This window comes from Bos grunniens, chromosome 12, assembly GCF_055505025.1.
Source record: "Bos grunniens cultivar Pamir isolate PY7600 chromosome 12, Bosgru_T2T1.0, whole genome shotgun sequence".
NCBI classification, from domain to species: domain Eukaryota; kingdom Metazoa; phylum Chordata; class Mammalia; order Artiodactyla; family Bovidae; genus Bos; species Bos grunniens.
Window position 1 is genome coordinate 87,518,633 of NC_141176.1, and position 22,530 is coordinate 87,541,162.

General features: G+C 41.9%; 1 long non-coding RNA gene across 7 annotated transcripts in view; it reads right to left on the minus strand.

The window, feature by feature from the left end:
• The window catches only part of LOC147362041 (uncharacterized), a 260,259-nt gene that overhangs the window by 99,946 nt on the left and 137,783 nt on the right, over positions 1–22,530 (minus strand). For 6 of the 7 annotated variants that reach the window (XR_015137728.1, XR_015137730.1, XR_015137731.1 and 3 more), the window contains one exon: positions 21,005–21,115. The exons of the other annotated variant lie outside the window; for it this stretch is intronic. This is a non-coding gene — a long non-coding RNA (uncharacterized LOC147362041). The remainder of the gene's footprint in view (positions 1–21,004; positions 21,116–22,530) is intronic. 7 annotated transcript variants of the gene reach the window in all.

The window sequence follows — 22,530 nt, forward strand, 5'->3', positions numbered from 1 at the left end:
TCTAGGCTGACATCCTAAAACACAGACTAAAGAACTAGTTCAGATTTCCCGGGTGGCACAGCGGAAAAGAATCTGTCTGCCATCGCAGGAGATGCAAGAGACGTGGGTTCAATCCTGGGTCAGGAAGATCCCCTGGAGTAGGAGATGGCAACCCACTCCAGTATTCTTGCCTGGAGAAATCCCACGGACAGAAGAGCCGCCGGGCTACAGTCCGTGGGGTTGCAAAGAGTCCAACATGACAGAGCACACAGATAGCGCAGCATGAAAATAACTCTTTGGATTCAAGTGAGCAGAATAAAGTAACTTCCACAAAACCTTAGCATCGCATACCTCACTGCTTGCTCGCCTGTCATAGCAATGGCGTTCACCTGCCTGCAGGATTAGTTTCCCCTAAAGTTACCTGCTGGTCTGTGGGATCTCTGTATATATAAACATTGTCTTATTTTAATTTTATTTCTTCATTGCCTATAGAGTCACTGGCTGCTACAGTCCAGCTGGTAGAAGTTGCCTTTTCAAATGGCCTAAAATATACATGATGATCTATAACTAAAATTTCAAAGTTCTTTAAGGCAGAAATCATAAAATATTTAAGAGGAAAATGAAAGATACAATAGAATTAGGCTATGAAAATTATATTGTAAATGAGATTTAGTCTACCGGTTCCTTAAAGATAGAGGCCACATCTTATTTATTCCTGTATCTTTGAGACCTAGTTCAGGGCCCATTATAGCTACCTCCTTAATTTGTCTGGAATAGTTACTAATAGCTTTAAAATATTTATTCATAAATAACTGAAGAGATGATTCTGTGTTCTCATTTAGGCCTGTGCACAAAAGATTTCAGAAATCAACCCTGAATATTCATTGGGAGGACTGATGCTGAAGCTGAAGTTTCAGTACTTTGGCCACCTGATGTGAAGAGCAACTCACTGGAAAAAACCCTGATGCTGGAAAGATTGAAGGCAGGAGAAGGGGATGGCAGAGGATGAAATGGTTGGATGGCATCTCTGACTCAATGGAAATGAATTTGACCAAACCCTGGGAATTAGTGAAGGACAGGGGAGCCTAGGTGCTGCAGTCCCTGGGGTCACAAAGAGTTGGGCAAGACTGAGTAACTAAACACCCACAACATGAGATTTCGTTTCTAATCTAACGTGTCTTCAATCAGGGGTTCAGATCAGTTCAGTTGCTCAGTAGTCAATGAGGATAGATGGTTAGAAATTGAAAGAGGGTCTTCAATTCTTCAAGATTTTGTAAAATCTTAGAACTGCCCACTTTGGTTCACATGAAATCAGCAGAGATTATGGCATAAACTAGAAAGTTTGCTATAGGCAGGAAGAGACTTGCAATTTGGCCTCTAAGCAGATGGAAGCAGCAACAGATTCTTAAATAATTGCCACAGATTTAAGTGCAAAGATATGAATTATGTGCTCAGGTTGGTGGGGGTGGTGAGAATAAAATAAGGACTTTCTGGTGTCCTGTGGGAAAAGGTAACGATTCATGTCATTGCATCTTGTCACCCTTGAGCTCATAGAACCATGATGTTTACACACCAGCCAAACTCATCCATCATGCTGGATCATCATTTTCCATCTGGAATCTTCCCTGGAATTTCTGACTCTTTTTTTTCCTTCCATCATTGACTTCTCAACATGCTTCCCAATAAACAGAAAATGACATCCTATCACATACATGGGGCAGTTCAGTGCCCTGAGAATCCAGGGAGAAGCAGATTTCTGTTCTACAAGTCCAGGAAAAACCCACCAGTCATTTTTCCAAAATGAAGCTTTGACCCACCAAAGCAAGTTATACCACTCACACTGCAAAGGGAAAGATTATTAACAGCATTACAAGTCAAACTCCATAAGCCTCAGTTTAAGTGCAGAGAAAACTATCTCAAATCTTCCAAAATCACTGGGCAAAAATAGTTTAAAAACCCCAAGCTTTATTTTAATTTTTTCCTTCCTCTGGTCAGATATGAGTGACTATCTCTCATATCTGTGCAATGCAGATGTGCTGCCAAAATCTCTTTTTACTTGGTATTCCAGGTGTTGCTTTTTTAAAATTTTTAGAGTTTGCATTTATTTGTTTATTTTTTCTTGGCAGGAAAACTCATGGTGCCAATTGTTGGAGCTACACAGAATCCAACACTCAGCCAGGGCATGATCACCATACTGCCTTTAGTCTTAAGCAGAGTGAATCTGTGTGGTCTTAGAGCAGCATTATCCATGCTAAGAGGGGGGCTTCATTAGCTTGAGGCAAAGATGATGCTCAGGCTTTCCCAGGTGGCGCTGGTAGTAAAGAACCTGCCTGCCCATGCAGGAGACTTTAGAGATGCAGGTTCAATCCCTGGGTCAGGAGAAGGAAACGGCAACTGGCTCCAGGCTTCCTAAGGGCAGCTAGTGGTAAAGAACCTGCCTGCCAAATGCAGGAGACATAATAGATGTAGGTTTATCCTTGGGTCAGGAAGATCCCTGGAGAAATGCATGGCAACCCACTCCAGTGTTCTTGCCTAGAGAATCCCATGGACAGAGAAGCCTGGTAGGCTACAGTCCAAAAGTCCACAAAGAGTCGGACACGACTGAAGTGCCTTAGCATACACACACACAAAGATGATGCTGACTACATACCTGCCCTCAAATGACGACAATCTGAATCATCATTTGAATAAATGTAATAGGACCATCGTATTCGAATGGAGGAGAGGTTGATCTATAATCAGCTGAGCTAAATGAAACTTTCTTGACATCAAAGCCACATACAAAGAAATGATAAAGACATCCCCCCTAACCTTGTACTCAGTTCAGTAGCTCAGTCGTGTCCGACTCTTTGCGACCCCATGAATCCCAGCACGCCAGGCCTCCCTGTCCATCACCAACTCCCGGAGTTCACTGAGACGCACGTCCACTGAGTCAGCAATGCCATCCAGCCATCTCATCCTCTGGCATCCCCTTCTCCTCCTGCCCCCAATCCCTCCCAGCATCAGAGTCTTTTCCAATGAGTCAACTCTTCGCATGAGGTGGCCAAAGTACTGGAGTTTCAGCTTTAGCATCATTCTTTCCAAAGAAATCCCAGGGCTGATCTCCTTCAGAATGGACTGGTTGGATCTCCTTGCAGTCCAAGGGACTCTCAAGAGTCTTCTCCAACACCACAGTTCAAAAGCATCAATTCTTCGGTGCTCAGCCTTCTTCATAGTCCAACTCTCACATCCATACATGACCACTGGAAAAACCATAGCCTTGACTAGACGAACCTTTGTTGGCAAAGTAATCTCTTGCTTTTCACTAACTCTCCACTAACTCTCCCCTGTATCTCTTCTCATGCCCACAAGCAACAAAAATCCCCCTGCAATACCATGACCAATTCTGGGAAAGCCAACCCAAGTGTGGGAAAGTGCTTTTATTGTTGTTGTGCTTGAGTTTCTTAAGAAGACTTCAGAGGGGAAACTGAATCCAGAAGAGAATGCTTGGAAAGGTCGTGTTTTTAATTTTCATAAAGCATCTTCCGTCTGGCTCCACACAGCTCATCGCGGAGGCCAAGAAGCTCGCAGCCTGCATGAGTCTCTTGTGGGAGGTCGGTCCCCTTTTCCCTGTTGGGCGGACAATGACACAGGCAGAAAATCCCTCTCTTGACAAAACGCACCCCACAGGAAAATCAAGGCTGTTTTTTTTTTTTTTTTTTTTTTTCGGTCCTGCCAACCTAGTTATTTTTCTTTAATGATTGTGGAGCTGACTACACACAGCGGAACAATGTTCACTAGAAATAGATTAACTCGGCCTTTCACGGGGGATGTGAGCTGGCTCCTGGGGCTGGTTAAGAAGACAAAGGCAGGCGGACAAAAAGCCTCTCCCCTCTCCCTCCTGGCTTTGATGCTGCGTCTCGGCCCTTCTGTGCGGTGACAGCCTCATCGCTCCTGATTGATCTGAGAACCTGGGCGCTGTGATCCCTCGCCACGTTTTGTCTCCGCGTCGCCGGCAGCCACTTTGCATGCGGGTCCCGTATCCGAGACATCCCCCGCCCCGCGCCAGCCACCAGATACAGAAGCGCTTTGTTCGCCCGACCCCCCCGCCCCCCTGCTCCTTGCTGGAGGAGTTACTCCTGGGGGCCCGCTTCTTGTTCTCCAACATGAAAATGTGTGAAGCATAAACCTCCAGCTGTGCATACTTACCTCCCCGCGGTGTTAAAAAGTTCAATATACAAAACACCTGTTTTCAAGTAAAATGGACAGCGAGATATACGGCAAAGAGACAGATTTAATATACCCCGTAGGGCCCTGGGGCGGTTTCGAAATGAAAGACACAACACGCTTTTTTTTTTTTTTCAGATGAGGTTTTACTCTTTTGCAAATAATGAACCAATAAACATCCCACACTGGACAGGAAAGTTGTCAGAACACAGTAGAAAGGGTGATTGTCATGTAAATGCAGTCACATGGAGATTTGCATACTCTTCAAACCTATTTCTGGTCAGTAAAATTCTCTTTAGGAGAGATGTGCTTGCTTGCATGCTGTGACTTAGCTTCAGTCGCGTCCTGCTCTTTTCGACCCCATGGACTGTATCCCACCAAGCTTCTCGGTCCATGAGATTCTCCTGGCAAGAATACTGGAGTTGGTTGCCATGCCCTCCTCCAGGGGATCTTCCCAGGAATTGAACCCACGTTTCCTAAGTTGCAGGCAGATTCTTTACCCCCTGAGCCACCTAGGAAGCCCCTATTCAGCCATAAAAAGGAGGAAATTGGAGCCAGTTGAACTGAGGTGGAAGAACCTAGAGTCTCTTATACAGAATAAAGTAAGTCAGAAAGAGAAAAATATCCTATATGAACACACACATATGGAATCTAGGAAGGTGGTACCGATGAACGTATTTGCAGGTCAGGAACAGAAACACAGACAGAGAGATCAGACTTGTGGACACAGTGGGTAAGGAGAGGGTGGGAGGAACTGAGAGAGGAGCATGGAAATATATCTATTAGCTTATGTAAAATAGGGAGTGGGAAGCCACTGTGTAAACGTGGAGAGTTCAGCCAGGGGCTCTGGCATGACCTAGCTGGGTGGGATGGGGACTGGGTGAGAGGAAGGCTCAAGAGGGAGGGGATATATAAACACTTACGGCTGATTCACCTCATTGTAGGGCAGAGAACACACCATTATAAAGCAATGATCCTCCAATTAAAAATGATTTTTCAAAAAGAGCCTGAACTTAGCGTTCTACCATATTCCCATGCATCCGAAATGCAGTTGCTCAAAGTCTTGGGCCTTCTGGCCAGAACGTCTGAGTTCACACCTCACTGTTCCTTATGCTGTCCATGTGACATCCAACCAGTACCTGGCTGCAGCGTCCATTTCTGTAAAATGGGAATGGTCTCAGCACCAGTCTTACCACATTTGAAAGAGGATGGGATGAGTTAAAATAGCAGAAAAGTCTCAGACGAGTGCCTGTCACAGTATAAGCCTCAGAACTCAGTCATCATTCTCATCCTCATTATCAATTTTATAAACTCTTTGATCCTACATTATATATGTATCCTAATAGTAAACAGTGGCTCAGATGGTAAAGAACCTGTCTGCAGTGTGGGAGACCTGGGTTTGATCTCTGAGTTGGGAAGATTCCCTGGAGGAGGGCACAGCAACCCACTCCAGCATTCTTGCCTGGAGAATCCCTATGGACAGAGCAGCCTGATGGCCTACAGTGTATGAGGTTGCAAAGAGTCGGACATGACTGAGTGACTAAGCACAATAGCAAATTATTTTACTTAATATTTTACAGTATTTTCATTTCAGATATTTGGGGGGAAAAATGGAAACGGGAACAACAGCGGCTTCAGAAAAGTAAGATTATGGGAGAAGAAGTAATGTCCTCCTGTTTCATAAAATATATTTAAGACTTGCTTTGAATTGTCTACTAAAAACTATATTTTACTTCTGCAATTATCTTTTATTGTGGTAAAATACAGATAACATCACATTTCCCATTTTAATCATTTTAGACCATACAATTTATTCAGATGGCCTTAAATGTCTTCACAATATTTCCTAGCCATTATCTCCTCTATTTCTAGTATTATTTTAATCACTCCAAATGGAAATCTCGTATCTATTAAACAGTCACTTTTCATCCTCCTGCCCCAGCCTCTGACAACCCCCAGTCTGCTTTCTGTCTGTATGGGTTTGCTTGTTTGGGGTGTTTCATCTAAATAGAGTTATAAAATGTCTGTCCTATAACTGTCTCTCACAGTTAACAATGTGATCAAATTTCAGCCGGGTTGTAGCAAGTGTCAGTACTTCATTTCTTTTTTAGGGCCGAATTATATGCCATCATATGACTGTACGGCCTTTGGTTTATCCATTCATCTCTTGATGACATCTGTTGTTTCCATGTGTTGGCTGCTGTGAATAATACCGCTATGAACATTCGTGTGCCTGTATTTGTTTGAATACCTGATTGAAATTCCTTTGGGTCTACACCTAGGAGTGGATACAAAATGTTTCTCGTTGTGATTGAGGTCTGTTAAATGGGTATGGTAGGGCAATATTTTAGATAACAGCAAAATGTTTTTAACCACACTTCTTTTATTATCCGTAACTCTTCACACCAGTCTGTTCTTTGCTTTTAGAAAGACTGCACATGTAACTTAGAATAAGGAAGGCAAATGAGTTATAGAATAAACATATTTTTTATTTTGAGCTGAGCCTTTCAAATCCTAGAGACATGCACTTGATAGAAATTATCTTTGACATTCAGAAGACAAATGTTTTGAATATCAGCAACGAAAACATGCTGAAATGGGGCACAGAATGAATCTATAAACAAGCAACTGGAAAGAATGTATTTGAGAAACCATATCTACCTTCACCACCACCCAACAGTCTCTCCCCACCACCAACCATCACAATTCCACTAAAAAGGAGATATCATCGTTGTTTGGTGAGAAAAAGAGTCACGATTACCAGAGACACTCAAGAGAGTCAGTGGTTGATAGAAAACACGAAGAAGGGGGCATTTTTCCTTGGCCTCCAGCAGGGCTGAAAACCCTGGGGAAGCGATAATAAAAAGATGGAAACTTCTAATAACTTTTGGGGAAATCCCAGAAGACAAAGGACCCAAGTCCTGATTCCCTGGGAACTGCAGGGGTGCAGACAGCCCGATTTCACACGGGGCTAGAATGATGAACACCCAGGTCTGAACCCTGTTCAGGGGCTGGCCTGAGTTTTTTCTCTTCACCCTACTCCAACTCCTGCAAGCTAAGAATTTTATCAAACCTGGATTGTTTATTTCTATTACACGAAATACAACTATTTACTTACAAGGAAAAAAACGTGATATTAACATGTAAAGCTCATGTTATTTTATAACAACAGCTTCATTCTAACTAATCCTTTTAAATTTAGCTTTGCATTTACTAGAGCTTCCGTTTTTATAAGATCATTAGGTAAAGGAGATGCGATATTTATTTTCTTTTACATGAATATCCCAATCTAAAAAGTGGGATAAATTCTTCCTAGGAGGAAGTAGAATGACTTGTTTATCCTCACTCTGAAACACAGTCTAGAAACTAGCCTGAAAACCTCGATTACTGGGTTAATATAACATTTTTAAACAGAAATGATACCAGACACTCTGATTCAATTTTTTTCTGTAACTTAAGGGGAGTGGGGAAGGGTCAGATATGTGCAGCATGCTTTCTCTATAGAGTGTCAGTATCAATTTTATTTTTTAATATCCATGATTTTTTTATTGAAATATAGTTTATTTACACTGTTGAGTTAGTTTCAGGTTTACAGCATAGTAATATATTAAATATATTAATGTATGTATCTATCTATCTAGATGTAGAATGCTCAGTCTTGTCTGACTCTGCTATCCCATGGACTGTAGCTCACCAGGCTCTTCTGTCCATGGGGATTCTCCAGGCAAGAATACATTTCCTTCTCCAGGGCGTCTTCCTGGGGTCTCCTGCATTGCAGGCGGATTCTTTACCAGCTGAGCTACCAGGGAAGCCCCTTTCCCCTAGAAGTTATGATAAAATATTGAGTATATTTTCCAGTGCTATACAGTAGGTCCTTCATGGTTATCTATTTTATTTATAATAGTGTATATCTGTTAATCCCAAACTCCTTGAATACAGTGTTTAAAGGCATATTCAGGGGGTTCTGCTAACTTGAGCTTGCAGAGGGGTCAAGCAGAGAGAAGTCCTTTTAACATTTCCAATCTGCTTGGTGGGTATCTCGGGACAGGTTGTTCTGTGTGTTTCCACTCTTAGCACCTCTACATTTTAGGTCTTCCAACAGGATGCTGCCATAAGTTGTGTAACGGGAGATGACACATGTGCCCAAGTAGAAGCGGAATCTTTAAACAACGGTCGTCTAGTCAACCCCTTTCTCTACAGGTGATGCTAGAGGCTGGTTACAATAGAAATGGCTCCCGGGGCTAATTCCAGGGAAAGTGCTATCCCTGAATAGCTTCTTTCAATCTGGGGGGAAATGCACAAAATTGATATCTGCGAAGAATATATTTAGGAATCAGCGCACCACACTGGCAACCCATTCACAAACACTGCAGGCACCTTGACGCTTCCCTAAGCTGCCGAGAACACAAATTGGATTATGCCAATGTTGTCATTTAAACTGGCAGTGAAAATAGTCTGATAAATGTCAGCCTGCCACCGGGCAGCTTAATTGTTCTCTTTTGCCATGAGCCAAAGTGATAAGGTACAATTTATCCCATCTAATGTTATAGACAAACATATTTAACAAACCCTGATTAAAACCCATTGCCAGACAACAATACAGCTTTAACAGCAGGGACGGCTTAAACCAATGAAGGGGATTCCATGCAATGATGAATTTGAAGAGAGAGGTGGTTTGCATTTGAGCTCACCAGAGCCCAGTGCATTGAAATCACATTGTAATGTGTTTTGGGGCATCCCTGGTATCTCAGCTGGTAAAGAATGTGCCTGTAATGCAGGAGACCCTGGTTCGATTCCTGGTTGGGAAGATCCCCTGGAGAAGGAAATGGCTACCCACTCCAGTATTCTTTCTTGGAGAATTCAGTGGACAGAGGAGCCTGGCAGGCTACAGTCAATGGGGTCACAAAGAGTCAGACATGACTGAGTGACTCAACACAGGACAACATAATGCGTTCTGTTTTTTATAAAAAGTAAGATGAAAAGTGTTGGATGCAATTGGCTAGAATTTTTTTATTTCATATGGCGAGGAAAATCTGTAGCTCAGCAATTATTTCTGTGGATACAGACTCTAATAAAAGGAGTTGTCAGCCAGAGGTCAGTGGACTTCGGAGATGCATTTATATGAAAGTGAAGAAACCCGGGGTGGACAAAGGGTGCAGCTGGCATGCAATACGGTTTTGCACCTGAGGCCACAAGAAGCTTTGGAACTGACGCGACCTTTCAGAAGTACTCTGAACTTGAGCTGAGAGGCTGGACTCTTACATCTGCATATTCACCGGTCTCTAGTCCTGGACTACCCCTTGGAAATGAGGTAAACTTGGGGAAGGCAGTTCTCCATGACTGAGCGTAATTCCCAGGGAGAGGTTGGTGCCTGAGGGGGAGGGGCATGTTGGTCCTAAAAAGGATTTCTGGCTGGAGTCACACTGTGTTTGGTGTTGCTCAGTCATTAAGCTGTGTCCAACTTTTTGTGACCTCATGGACTGCAGCGTGCAGGCTCCTGGTGTTATTTACTGTCTCCTGGAGCTTACTCAAACTCATGTCCATTGAGTCGGTGATGCTATCCAACCATCTCATCATCTGTCTCCTCCTTCTCCTCCCACCTTTAATCTTTCCCAGCATCACAGTCTTTTCCAATGTTTAGTCAACTCTTCCTATCAGGTGGCCAAAATACTGGAGCTTCAGCATCAGTCCTTCCAATGAATATTCAGGGTTGATTTCCTTTAGGATGGACTGGTTTGAACTCCTTGCTGTCTAAGGGGCTTTCAAGAGTCTTCTTCTACAGCATGACAATTTGAAAACATCAATTCTTCAGCACTCAGCCTTCTTTATGGTCCAACTTGCATGTCCGTACATGACTGTGGAAAAACCATAGCTGTAACTATACAGACCTTTGTTGGCAAAGTGATGTCTTTGCTTTTGAATACACTAGGTATGTCACTTCATGGCAAGTAGAAAGGGAAAAATGGAAGCAGTGACACATTTCATTCTCTTCGGTTCGAAACTCGCTGCAGATGGTGACTGCAGCCATGAAATTAAAGACGCTTGCCCCTTGGAAGGAAAGCTGTGACACACCTAGATACCTTGTCTACTTCATGTCTGTATAGACCATTTCAGAAAGGCAACATGTACTCCACCAACTCGTCATCTATCAAATCTGTTCAGCAGTTCAACTGTCAGCGTGTGAAGCTTGACATACGACAGGGTGAGGACCAGGGTGCTCTCCTAAAGGAGTCTGCTGCTGCTGCTGCTGCTGCTAAGTCACTTCAGTCGTGTCTGACTCTGTGCGACCCCATAGACGGCAGCCCACCAGGCTGCCCCATCCCTGGGATTCTCCAGGCAAGAACACTGGAGTGGGTTGCCATTTCCTTCTCCAATGCATGAAAGTGAAAAGCGAAAGTGAAGTCGCTCAGTCGTGTCTGACTCTTAGTGACCCCATGGACTGCAGCCCACCAGGCTCCTCCATCTATGGGATTTTCCAGGCAAGAGCACTGGAGTGGGGTGCCATCGCCTTCTCCCATAAAGGAGTCTGCTGCCTGGTAAATGCTGATACCCTTGTGCTCCTTTCCCAGATAGATCAAGCCTCAACGGCTAATGAGGGATCTTTTTCTGACCTGTGATTCTGTATTCTGGATCATTAATAATTCACCAGTATTGTATGTTGACATAATATTCCTATGATGTGACTCCTGTAGGACACGTAGGAAGGTCACGCTTCATATTTCTGAAGTTTGGATTCAGCTCAGATTACTCCATAAACTACTCCTACATTCCACTTGTGCTCAACCCTGGTGTGACCAGCACCTTTAATCTGTGCCTAGCCAACCGTACAATATTTACATATCTAGAAGCCTATTTGCAAGGCTGAATTCTTTAGCTTTTCTCCTCTACAGCTGTAAAGAGGAAGGACATGCATTTCAAATGATCTCTGAACCAGAAAGCCTGGAACGCTCACAATTTTAGACACAGTGGCTAGCTAGATCCTGGCCGCGGGAGTGCTGAGACTAAGACACCCCAGCATGTGAGGTTTTGGGGTTGAGTGAGATCTGGGTTTGGGGAGAACAAGCCTGAGAATAACAACTCTTGGGACCTCCCTTTGGACACAAACTACAGTCTGAATTAACTGTGTTTGTCATTTTGCATTCCCACGAAGATACATTTGGGTGTTTTGGAATAAAAACACCATATTCAATCTCTTATCAAAATGTTATAAGCTGTTGCCATATGTAATGTGGGTGCCTGCATACATATCAGTGGCCACAAAACTTGCTAACTTTCCAAAGGACGTCTGATAAGTTTCAGATGCTTAAGAACCTTCGCAGAGGCTGGGCAGCAGTTGTGGCTGGTGTGGTGTGACCGTGATGATAAGCATACGTATGAAGTGGGGTGAGGGGGAGATTGGGTTGCTAGTGGTTGCGAACTTCTTGAAGACAAAGCTACGCCTGATTCATCGTTTATTCCTGCCACTACCCACAATGAACGGTGAACATTAGTGACACTATCTTTTTTGTACTAAAATAAACAGAACACTGCTTCTGAACCTTTGTGGGCTCCACTTGAGAATGACTCAAACCCTTGGGAAAACATGACTCTGATGGTGTAGAGGGCCAGATCCTATACAAGGCTGTGCACCTGTGAATATAAAATAAATCTTGGTTGACGGGTCGACTAGTGTATACAATACTCGTATGGTTTGCCTTAAGCTCAAGCAATGGACTAAGTAATCTTGCAAGGTCTATTCCAGCCTGATCATTCTGCTTTTGTCTTTCAGGTCACAGCTGAAAGACGATACCGAGAGCTCTAAGACTGCCTGTTTTGACACGTGAACTTTAATAAACGATGTGTGGTCTATTGTGCAGTCTACCTTAAACACACGTGTAGATGGCCCTTTCATCAGTGACCGTGGCCAAGATGCTATGTTGACACCACAGGTCAAGGGCTTTACCCCACGGGCTTAATAGCACCTGAAGAAAAAGGGTAGTCTCCTACCTAAGTGCTCTAGGCCACGGCTGTGGTTATTATCTCTCAGAAGTCACTGTTGGGGGGTTATACCTCCTACGGCAACTTAATGAGTGACAACAGAATCATTTAAGGAGTGAAAGGTCCTTGGGATTTGGTAGTCAAGGCATGCAGAGCCAGTTACTTTTTTTTCTTTTTTTTCTTTTGGTATGAATATGGAATCTGTGGCAGCTCATAGAATACCACTGGATTACAGAAAATGCCTTTTTTAAAATAATTTTCATGGTTTGTTCCTATTCATAGTGATTGACTTAAGCTTGCTTAACAGAGAGAGAATAACTATAAAAATAGTCATTTGCTCACTTAACAAATATGAACCAAAATAATGGTGACAAAAATAATGGTAGCTTCCCACTGCCCAAAAATGATTCACAACTCTGTTTACAAAGTGTTGATGTAAAATACAGTTGACTGTAAGTCAATGGATTTTCTAATTACATCTTAGAACTAAGTGGTTTTAATAAACATTTCTATCTTTCAGGTTCAATTTAATATTGCTTTCTATTATGTCAGTCAGTCAGTCAGTTCAGTCACTCAGTCGTGTCCGACTCTTCATAACCCCATGAATCGCAGCAGGCCAGGCCTCCCTGTCCATCACCAACTCCCGGAGTTCACTCAGACTCATGTCCATCAAAGCAGTGATGCCATCCAGCCATCTCATCCTCTGCCATCCCCTTCTCTTCTTGCCCCCAATCCCTCCCAACATCAGAGTCTTTTCCAATGTGTCAAGTCTTTGCATGAGGTGGCCAAAGTCCTGGAGTTTCAGCTTCAGAATCAGTCCTTCCAAAGGAATCCCAGGGCTGATCTCCTTCAGAATGGACTGACTGGTTGGATCTCCTTGCAGTCCAAGGGACTCTCAAGAGTCTTCTCCAACACCACAGTTCAAAAGCATCAATTCTTCGGCACTCAGCTTTCTTCACAGTCCAACTCTCACATCCATACATGACCACTGGAAAAACCATAGCCTTGACTAGACGGACCTTTGTTGGCAAAGTAATGTCTGTGCTTTTGAATATGCTATCTAGGTTGGTCATAACTTTTCTTCCAAGGAGTAAGCGTCTTTTAATTTCATGGCGGCAATCACCATCTGCAGTGATTTTGGAGCCCCAAAAAATAAAGTCTGACACTGTTTCCACTGTTTCCCCATCTATTTCCCATGAAGTGATGGGACCAGATGCCAGGATCTTCGTTTTCTGAATGTTGAGCTTTAAGCCAGCTTTTTCACTTTCCTCTTTCACTTTCATCAAGAGGCTTTTGAGTTCCTCTTCACTTTCTGCCATAAGGGTGGTGTCATCTGCATATCTGAGGTTATTGATATTTCTCCTGGCAATCTTGATTCCAGCTTGTGCTTCTTCCAGCCCAACGTCTCTCATGAAGTACTCTGCATATAAGTTAAATAAGCAGGGTGACAATATACATTATATATTACATAGTATGCAACAAATGTGCTATTAAACTTCCTTTAACCAGGTGGCAATGAGAGAGACCAGGGTTCGATCCCTGAGTTGGGAAGATCCCTAGGAGAAGGGAATGGTTCCCATTCCAGTATTCTTTCCTGGAGAATTCCATGGACAGAGGAGCCTGGTGGGCTACAGTCCATGGGGTTGCAAGGAGTTGGACATGACCAAGCAACTAACACTTTTCACACTAAGGCAAGTATTATTTAGAGACAGTTTGGCATAGTGGCTAAGATTTTAGACTATGTCAAAAGGACAAGTTTGATTCTCAGTCTGCCGCTAACTGGCTGTATAACTTTAAACATATCACTTTACCTCTGTTTTTGAGTTTCCTCATTGGTAAGATGATGATGGTAGAGATAAAATAATAATCTAAATAGTCAAATCTTGATGACAATTAAGCAAGTTAATTTGCAACAGAGGATAAGATGATTGGATGGCATCACCGATTCAATGGACGAGATTTTGAGCAAACTCTGGGAGATAGTGAAGGACAGGGAAGCCTGGTGTGCTGCACTCCATGGGATTGCAAAGAGTTGGACACAACTTAGCAACTGAACAACAACAATTCTTGAAGACAGCCTATTATAAGTTTTGCACATAGAAGACACATGGTATATTTTGACTACTCTCATTACCTGATAATGATTTAAAGAAATAAATGTGAGAATACTAACAATTACATACCCGGTAGCATTGAAACTGTAGAGATTCTGCAGAAAAAAACATTGCCTTAAAAGACACATGTAAAGGTATTTGCTAGGACTTTCCTTTGAATATTAAAATATGTGTGCAATGGATCTTTGAGAAAATCTGCATTAACTGAAATTGCATCACTATGAATACTGACAAAAGAAAGGTCCTGTATTATCAAGGGCATCAAGGTCTAAAGGGCTTAATTCATGTCCTTCTTTATCTGTTCCTACCATTGGCTGAGTTACTTGGTGTCTCGGGGCCTCAGTGTTCCCATCTACAAAAGAGGGATGATATCTGTCACAGATAATCCATGGCTTGACTAAAGACCATGAATGCAAAGTCCACAGTTCAAAGTCAGCACTAAATAAAGGGTAGTTGCCACTATTATTTCAAATAGAAGACAGTTTGTTTCATTCAGATCTGAGATTATATAAAGGATGTTATGCTGTACAAATAGATAACATAGCCATGTGTTGGAATATTTGAAATGATATCCAAATTTATTTTTCTTTAATTCAGGAAAGACAAAGAAAGACAAATCATTTAAGAAAGAAGGGTAAGTCGGCTTGTTTAAGATGTAGCAGAAATTGATAATCAAGAAACTTGACATCACATTCCCTATAGAAGGTGCGCAGTGCCAATTAGGGCTTTCCATGTTGACGCCACCTATGAGCTTTGCTCAGTCTGTGCATGGGAGAAGGCACTCTTGTGGAGTGCCCACTGGAGTACCCACTCCAGTACTCTTGCCTGGAAAATCCCATGGACAGAGGAACCTGGTGCGCTGCAGTCCATGGGGTCACTAGGAGTCGGACACGACTGAACGACTTCACTTTCACTTTTCACTTTAATGCATTGGAGAAGGAAATGACAACCCACTCCAATGTTCTTGCCTGGAGAATCCCAGGGATGGGGGAGCCTGGTGGGCTGCCGTGTATGGGGTCACACAGAGTCAGACACGACTGACACGACTTAGCAGCAGCAGCAGTCTGTGCATGCGTGCTAAGTCAGTCCAGTCATGTCCAACTCTTTGAGACCCTGTGGATTATAGCCTGCAACACTCCTCTGTCTGGGGTTATCTAGGCAGGAATCCTGGAGTGGGTTGCCATTTCCCCCTCCAGGCCATCTTCCCATCCCCACGATGGAACCTGTGTCTCTTAAGTCTCCTGCTCTGACAAGTGTTTCGTTTTGTTTTGTTACCACTAGGGCCACCCGGGAAGCCCTTTTACTTGCTGTACATCCACTGCAAATAGTAGAACCTCTCAGGCTGAGATTTGGCTTGGTCCATGCCAGATGCCAGCATTGGAGAATAAGAACCATCCAAAGGGGAATAAGAACCACTCAAAGATTGTGGTCTAACTTTAGTCCTGAATTTGGCCTTTCACAACTTGAAAACGTGGAAGCGGGTTGTATTCTGTTAATGTTTCTAGGTTTCAACTGTGTGTCTCCATTCATTTTGCTTTTTTTCATTTCAGAGGAAAACATTCTGGATTACAGAGTGATAATATTAGTAGACTTCGCCTCCCTTTAAGACTGCTACCAAATAATAATCAGATGGCAACTTCTGACAAAATAAACATGCGTCACTGAAAGCTTCCTTTCTCAGATGCTGGATCTCTTGGAAATATTTCTACAAATCTATTTATTTTTAAGTGTAATATAACTTTAGATTATAAGATCACCCCTGGTAATAGATCAAAGTAATCTTGGAAAATAGATTGGGGCATTTGGTAGTTGAAATCGTCTAAAATCACATGATAAAGCACTATGATTTGAGTTTCTATTGCTTTATTCTTTGAAAGCACTGCTTTAAGGCGATTTGGTGTAAAGATCCTAGTTATTATCTTGATTTAAAAAAAAAAAACAAATATTGAAATTTACATCCGAGCAAAACATTAATCTGAAATGAAAACCTGTACTGTCAAAGATTAGGATCCACCTGAGACCAGCCCCCATCTTCCATGGCATCTACCGTGTAACCTCCTTCAATCTTCTTGTCTCCTTACACGCTCATCTATAAACCAAGATCTCCTTACATGCTCGTCTGTAAGTCATAATCTCAACTTGCCAACCCTGAGGAAGAGGCATGGGCTGGGACAGACAAACGCCCCAGTCAGTCAGATTCCAGACAACTCTGTGTATTCTTTCCACCTCCCTTAATGGCACTGTGCATTCTCTCTCCACCTACCAATGCCTCTCTAGGTATAACATTTATAAATAGCATCATGCTATCTTCATATGTGAATTGTCGGACAATTCACAGCTGTCTGCTGACTTCTCAAAGACAATTGTGGATAGTTCAGACAAAGGCAGTTTTGTTTTGCTTTGGCCAGTCTAGAGTTTTGTTTTTTAATCCTAAGTGGAGGTACTTTCCTAGAGGTTCAATGCTTAAGAACCCGCCTTGCAACGCAGGGGAGGCTGGTTTGATTCCTGGTCCGAGAGCTAAGATCCCGCATGCTAGTTGCATGCTTGGCTGACACTACTGAGCCTGAACCCTCTGGAGCCCATGTGCCACAAGTAGAGAGTCTGGGAACCCCAACGAAAGATCCTACGTGATGCAATGTAGATCCAGGGGCTGCAACTGAGACCAGATGGAGTCAAACACACTGTTCATTCGTTGTTCAGTCGCTCAGTCATGTCCAACTCTTTGCGACCCCATGGACTGCAGCACGCCAGGCTTGCCTGTCCTTCATCGTCTCCCAGGGTTTGTTCAAACCCATGTCCATTAAACCAGTGATGCCATCCAACCATCTCATCCTCTGTCATTCCCTTCTCCTCTTGCCCTCAGTCTTTGCCAGCATCAGGGTCTTTTCCAATGAGTCAGCTCTTCACATCAGGTGGCCAAAGTATTGAAGCTTCAGCTTCAGCATCAGTCCTCCCAATATTCATTGGGATGCATTTCAGGGTTGATTTCCTTTAGGACTGACTGGTTTGACCAAACACATAAAGAAATTTTAAAAAGTTTCTACAAGTCCTGCACGGATAAAGCAGAATTTTAAACAATAAGGACAATAAACACACAATTTAGGCTGAGCAGATATCCTCAGGTAGTTTAGAAGAGGAGTGAAATTCACAGACCCCAGTGGAAGCAGCTCTCTGGGTGCAGATATGAGGCAGGCGAGTGAGTCTTGAACCAAACACCGCCCCACGAGCGCATTGCACAGCTGGGCTGGCAGCTGCCTTTGCTTTATTATCCAGCTGGCTGTTGGGTTTGTGGCTGGGTCTCAGCCCTCTAAATATGCTTCTTTCAATTTAGACCACTCATGCCGAAGGCCAAGGTCGTTTTCACTGATTCTTCTGGCGACACTGACAGGCACGTTCAGAAATGAAAAGTGGAGCTTCAGGAAGTAAAAGCTCTAAGAACACGCCAAGCATTATCATCTTTACACAAATTAAGTCCATGAAAGCTGGCACACAATGGACAGTCATTATTTTATGCAAAGGTAGCACAAAGTCCTACTTTTCTGTGGCTCTTACAGCCATTAGAATCAAAGCTAACGAATGCCATTGCTATCTTACTTCCAGCACAGTTACTGCACTTTGATAAAATATACTCAGGGTTCTTTCCCAGAAAAAGGCAGTGTCAGTAATGTAGCTCATACTAATCAAAAGCAATTCTGGACAGAAAACATTCATTTTATGAATATAGAAATTTCCTCCATTATATCTGAGACAGAGTGTGATGGTGGCATTCTGCAGAGCTACAGGGCAAATCATGGAAGTAATTTACTGGCCATAAAGGAAATTCTTAATTAGAAAATAAGGTTCATTTCAATAGCTCTGCTATGAAATGAGTGATGATGGATGGCCAATAAGTGGATTTTACTTTTATGTGCTTCATATTCTTCCTTTCCTGGAATTATGGTCAACAAAGGTGACTCCATTCCTGTATGTTTTCCAATGGTTCTTGATAAAATTATTAGGCATTCTTCATAATATTAATTTACAACTGTCTTCAAACTGTAAGAATTTATATAGACATATTCATATTAAAATGCATTAAATATACAAGAGGGGAAAAATGCTCCACAAGCTTTTTAAAGACAAGCATTGTGCTTTCCTGGTGGTTCAGTGGTAAGAAATCAACCTGCCAGTGCAGGAGACAGAGGTTCGATCCCTAGTCTGGAGGCTACGCCCATGCATCAGGACTACTGAGCCTGTGCGGGGGCCCAGAAGCTGCAACTGCTGAGCTCACGTGCGGCAGCTACTGAAACCTGGAGCCCTAGAGCATCACAGGGAGAGACGCCGTGGCAAAGAGAGGCCCGTGCACCACCACCAGAGAGGAGCCCCCACTCACCGCGACTGGAGGAAGCCAGCGCGCAGCAATGAAGACCCAGCAGGGACAGGAGTGAGTAAATGCATAAATAAATAAATGCAATTACAGGAAAAGAGAAAGAAGCACTGAAGGATGCCAGGACTGCTCTTCACAATGAATGTTTCTGGGTGTTTACTATTCTATTTTGCTATTTGAAAGACAAATTTCAGCCGCTAAGGAGCAGACAGGGACATAGCTTCCTTCCACTGCATGGAGCACTGCATTTCTTCTTCTTTTTTTTTTTTCTTGTTTTCTTTTCTCTGTTTAATTTTGGGGACGAACACATATGGGAATGATTAGTTCTGCATTTAATTCTTGAAATAGGAAAACAATTATTTTGCTGACGCTTCATTTAAAATCTCTTGACTACTTCCTCCTGTTTTGTTAGTCAATATTATCAACTAATTTGCAATTAACAACATGATTCAGCTTCATAGTAATCCTACAATGAATACTATTGTGATCATCATTTATTTTTTATTTATTTTAAAAGTCGCTCAGTCGTGTCCAACTTTTTGCAACCCCATGAACACATCCACTTCATGAACGAGAAAACCAAGATACCAAAAGTCTCACTAACTTGATGAAAGTCATCCAGCTAATGGGTAAGAGGGATGGAACTTGAGCCTATGCAGTTTGACAACCAAAGTCATGTTTTAATCCTGATTCAATGGCTGACTTTTCCTGGGCACAGTTGCCTCATGTTATTCACATGATACTCATGTAAATATTGTGATATTCACGATGGCGTGTGAAAGGTAAATTCCATGTTATTTCCCTCTTTTTAATACTGAGATGAAAGAGATTGAGAGAAGTTAAGTAATAGATCAGATATTATAGGATCAAAGTACAGAGTATTCTGAATTCAGTTTTGCTTTTTCCCATAGCACCATATTGCAGCTAATTCCTGAGACTTGGAGAAGTCATACATTCACTATGAGTTTTATACAATTATCTTCACTATTAGAAAAGCATGCATTAATACGTTTTTATATGTAGGTCTACACCACAATCCTTTATTAGCAATAGGTTTTTAAAGAAACTTGACTCCAAAATAAGCAGGAAAAATAGAACAGAATTCAGAAATATACATTAAGAATAAGGCATTAGCATATTGGCACATTAAATGATTTAATCTTTGTATTATGAAAAAAATGTACAGATCTTGTGAAAAGCCTTCTTAAAAGTTTGATTTTTAGGATGATCTCTGCAATGGTTTAAACTGGTTTAAAAAAAGGCAGAATATTTTTTAATCTAATCAGTTTTCACGATGAAGTTCTCACTAAAAAATATTAAAATGCTTTAGCAAAATTAATACACATACATACACACACATTTATAAGTTGCTAAAAAAACACCTTGCTAAATAGTACAAAACAATTGCGTGTGTGCATGTTTATAAACACAATATGTGAAGAAAAAAGAGGACGGCTAAATATTTAGTAGCCACTATTTCTACTGGTTATGTTTATGTCACATATTTTGGTAATTTCTATAATTACATTTGGGTGAATGAGAGTATATTTTTTTCCTACTAGAAAAAATAGGTATATAATAAATAATTAGAAAATAAAACATGTTTTACCAATCAAGAACTATAACATATAGAAATAGCGCACATCATTTTGTATAGGAATTAATAAATGTATATATGTAGAGAGAAATTCATATGAAGGGTAACTAAAATTCAAGATAATTTTTTTTTCTTTTGCCACTTAGTTCCAAATCTATTTCTCTCCAGCATTACAGGGTTTAGTAATTGTGTAAAATATCATTGCTACTTTAGGTAAATAATATTCAACATAACAGAAAATAAATAAAGTATTGGATAGCACGTACAAGGCTAATAAAACTATAAGAAAAATAAAATCAAGAGAATTGTATAAAGACTTAAAGGGATTCACTTTTGTTTGCATATACACAAAGGGATTCTATACGCTTTATTACATTAGAGTGCAAAAGGCCTTATGAGACATATACTGCAGCATGTTTAGAAATCATAAAAATAAGACTTGAAGACACAGTGTTCTAATGAGAAATAAAATATTGGAAATGTGGAATATTTGACTGAATATAATGGCAAGCTTGTGCTAATTTTTTCTTTTCTTTTCTTTTTTTTTAATTTAGGGTATGGAGTAATTAGGAGTAAGAAAACTCCAACACAGAAATTGGTTCACAAAGTCTGTGGAAAATGTGCTCTGGACCTCCTAGTTTATTATTGAGATCACAAAACAGGTGAATGGTCACGTAGTCCCAAATAGGATACCGAAACAAACGCGTGCTCCCTACAGGCGAACTGCAGGCAGTGACAGGTCAGCAGAGCCCTGAGTGAAGTTACCTGTGAGGGATTCTTCAGCACCACTCTTCTCAGGCAAAGACTCAAGACCAGACGGCAGAACCTCTTCACAAGGATGGCCGAACGGGTTCTCAGTGCGCAAGCTGAGCTTATCTAAATGCAAAAGAGGAGGTGTTATTTCTCTATCTCTCGAGTCCTTTAGTTCTAGACATTGTTCCTTATCTGCCCCGTCCAGGGTGCAGTCATCTGCTCCACTTAACAAGGCAGCAGGTAATTGAACAGATGGTGGAAGTTCCCCCTGCAAGAGCAGAGGGCTGGATTGTTTCCCGAAGCATTTGGTGATAAGAGAAGAGAGGAGGTGCACAGATAACAAAGAAGAAGCTGAGAGAAAACTAAATATACATATGTATTTATAAGATATATGCTTGCAATATATAATATATGCTTATATACTATATATTTAGCAAAATATCTATTTACTATATATATTCACACCTATCTATGGTGTCAAGAAGACCATGTAAGGTTAGAATCTTAGAAATATTAGAATTTGAAGAAAGACACTTGTGCAGCAATGTTAAATTAGGAAAAAGTATTTTAAATTTGAATAAGAGCTATAAGATATGGAATGAAGCATTGATTATCTGGTTATGTGATGGCTTAGTTCATTTGGGCAGCTATAACACAATATCACAAACTGCATAGCTTATAACAAAAATGTTATTTCTCATAGTTCTGGAGGCTAGAAGTCCAAGATGAGGACAGCACGGACCATGAAGGCCCTCTTCTGAGTTGACACAGCCAACTTCTGATACCTCCAGGTGGTAGGTGGAAGGGGCTGGGGGTCTCTTAAGGGTCTTTGCCATAAGGGCAATACTCTCATCCACGAGGGCTCACTCTGCCCTTATAGCCAAATCACCCCGAAGCCCCTACCTCCTAACACTGGGCACTGAGATTTCCAAGTACAAATTTTGGAGAGACGCAGACACGAAGTCTGTAGCATGGAAGTATCTAAGTCTGTGATGTGCTAAACTCAAGAGCTTGCAAACTGTTGCAGAAAAAAAAAAAAAAAATGTGCTAAGGGAAGGATCACAATGGATATGAGAACACACGTTAAAAGGCCTGACTATTAAAGACATGAAAATAGGATAGTAATGTGCAAGGGAGAAGACTGCTAGACTTATTTTTTTTTTTTGCTTTTGAAATTAATTTGTCTAGGAGTATAGTTGCTTTACAATGTTGTGTTGGTTTCCACTGTACTGTAAAGTGAATCAGCTATACATGTACATATGTGTATGCGTGTTAGTTACTCAGTCATGTCCGACTCTTTGCGACCCCATGGACTGCAGCCCACCAGGCTCCTCTGTCCATGGGATTCTCCAGGCAAGAAGACTGGAGTGGGTTGCCGTTTCCTTCTTCAGAGGATCTTCCCAACCCAGGGATCGAACTTGGGTCTCCTGCGTTGCAGGCAGATTCTTTAGCATTTAAGCCACCAGGATAGTCCCCATACATCAACATATAGCCCCTCCTTTTTGGACTTCTTTCCCATCAGGTCACTGCAGAGCGCT